Genomic DNA, 2,546 nt, shown 5'->3' with positions numbered 1-2,546 from the left:
GTAAGAAGGCATCTCCTTTATGGCATCCATGAAGGGGATGTGTATTTCCAGTTTCTTCAAGACTTCTAAGAACTTAGCATACTTCTTTTCCAACATAGCTTGCACAAGCCTTTGTGGAAAGGGAACTTGAGGAATGTATGTTCTTTGAATAGCCTTCTCCTTTTTCTTCTCATTCTCTTCACTCCGTTTTTCTTCACACTCACTCTCGTTGAATCCTCTTTTGCTTTCTCAATCTCAAATTCTTGTCACTCACCTTCTTTTTCACTCCCAAAGTGTTTCTCGCTCTCACAATGCTCCTCACTCAAACCTTCTCTTCATTCACCTCTAGCCTTATCAACATCATTCTTTACTCTCGCATCCTCAATCTCAAGATGGACCTTGGGTGGGGCATAGGAAGTTCCACTCCTCAAGGTGATAGCATTGACATGACTATTAGGATTCTTCTCGTGGTGCTTGAAAGACTACCCCCTTGTTTTTCATAGCACTCATTTGTTGCGCAAATTGAACCACTTGATTTTCCAACATCTTGTTTTGAGCTTGAAGTTGTTTCATAGATGTTGTATTGTCGGCAGAAATCTTGTTTTTGTTGGCTAGCAAGGCTTCTAGGTTAGCTTCATGTTGGGATTTTAGAGGTGGTGGTTGGTGATTATATTGTTGTTGAGGATTGAAAAAAAGCCTTTGGGAGCCCGATGGGTTAATGTTTTGAGGTGGGGGATTAAGAACATTGGTGCTCTTATATGAAAGGTAGGGGTGATTCTTGTAACCTTCATTGAAGGTATTGGGGTAAGGGTTTTGGTGGGGTTTTAATTGGTTGTTGTAAAGAGCATTCGCATTTTCCATAGGCATGCTACCCATTAGTTGAGAACACTCTGTCGGTGCGTGACCTTGAATCCCACATACATCACAAACCTTCACCGATGAGCTTGCATTAGAGATTTGATCCATTCTCTTTGCTAGATGTTGGATGGTAGTTTTCATGACCCTTAAAGCATCACTCTCACTTTTTCAACTCCACTCCTTTCACCTCTAGTGTAAAGTTTCATTGAAGCCCTCTTGTCTTTCCACAAGTAGTTAGAAGCGATCTCCTCAATGAGTTGTTTGGCCACTTTCAGAGTCTTGCTCATAAAAGCTCCACTCGCTGCAGCATCAATAAACACTTGATCCCATCTTTCAACCCATTGTAGAAGTTTTGAATTACCAACCACTTGGGGATTCCATGATGTGGGCGCTTTCTGAGTAGGCATTTGTACCTCTCCGATGCCTCATAGAGTGACTCACTGGGCTCCTATATGAATTGGGTGATGTCATTCCTTAATCTTGCAGTCTTGGCGGGGGAGAAGAACCTAGCTTGAAAAGATTTTGACAAATCATCCCATGTAGTGTACTTGTCTCTATCCTCGGCATTTAGCCAATCTTTGGCCTCGCTTCTTAGTGAATAAGGGAAGCATACGAGCCTTAGATGTTTTTCTGAGATGCCTAGATACTTAACAGTTGCACACTTGCCCATGAAGTCATCAAGATGATCATTCGTATTCTAACACTCTAAGCCTCCAAATTGAGATTGGGTTATGAATTGAAAGAGCGATGGTTTTATCTCATAGTTGGCAGCTGTTGCTGTGGGCCTTGTTATGCTAGACCCGATGGAGTTTCCCTCCGGCATAGACATTTCTCGAATCGACCTATTGTTGGCCATTGCTCCGCTATTACTCAACCTTCTCCTTAAGCTTCTCCATTACCTTAAACTTAACCTTCTTGCGGTTACATTGATTTATGGGTCTAGAGACAAGATGTTTTGACCACCTTTTGACCTAGTAAGCATACACAAACAAGAGATGCAAGCTTAAGATTCAGGGGAGGGGGATTAAATCAAGCAAGCAAAAGAATGACTAACAAGAAAGAATAATTTGAAAAAATAAATAGAACTATTGCCTTAAATCCCCGGCAACGGCGCCAAAAACTTCTTCACCAAAAACTTTGATCTTTGATGGAATTATTGAAGTGCACGGATCGTTGCGCTAACCGGTCGTGTTCACGGAGAAACAAGGTTATGCGTATTTATACTTGCGTGTTAGTCGGATAGAAAAAAGGGGTTGTTGAATGCACTAATTAAAAAGATATGTAGAAGTAAATAAGAGGTTAACAATCAATGACAGAAAAAAGGGGTAGGGTTAACTCACTCATGATGACTTTTTGATGACTATAAACTAGCTTCTTAAGGGTCTTTAACGAGTTGCGAATCGCACTAAGAAGAGAAATCCTTGAACGGGCTTGGGATTACCTCCAAGCTCTTTACCATCCTCATTCTCGTGAGTGAAGATGAAGAGCTCGTGCTATAAATTATCCACTACTTGCTCATCATTCTATTACTTATAAACGTCATAATGGATAATAAAATAAGATGTTGAATGATCAACAAACACAAGAACACAAAAAATAAAAATATTGAGCAACAATAGTAAAAACCACAAACAAGCATAAAAATAAGTACAAACTATCAACAATAACTAAGGACAAGTATTAGAAGGTACCCACCAAAGATGAGAACG

The 2,546-nt window shown here is 40.3% G+C and overlaps 1 non-coding gene across 1 annotated transcript; it reads left to right on the top strand.

Annotated features, from left to right (window-relative positions):
* The first annotated feature begins 1,211 nt into the window (after positions 1 to 1,211).
* LOC130816759 (small nucleolar RNA R71) lies at positions 1,212 to 1,318 on the top strand. The gene has a single exon (XR_009043298.1). It is a non-coding gene; the product is annotated as a small nucleolar RNA R71 (small nucleolar RNA).
* The last annotated feature ends 1,228 nt before the right edge of the window (positions 1,319 to 2,546 follow it).

Source organism: Amaranthus tricolor, chromosome 6, assembly GCF_026212465.1.
Source record: "Amaranthus tricolor cultivar Red isolate AtriRed21 chromosome 6, ASM2621246v1, whole genome shotgun sequence".
NCBI classification, from domain to species: domain Eukaryota; kingdom Viridiplantae; phylum Streptophyta; class Magnoliopsida; order Caryophyllales; family Amaranthaceae; genus Amaranthus; species Amaranthus tricolor.
Note: the sequence above shows the minus strand (reverse complement) of the source record. Positions and strands in the feature narration are given on the sequence as shown.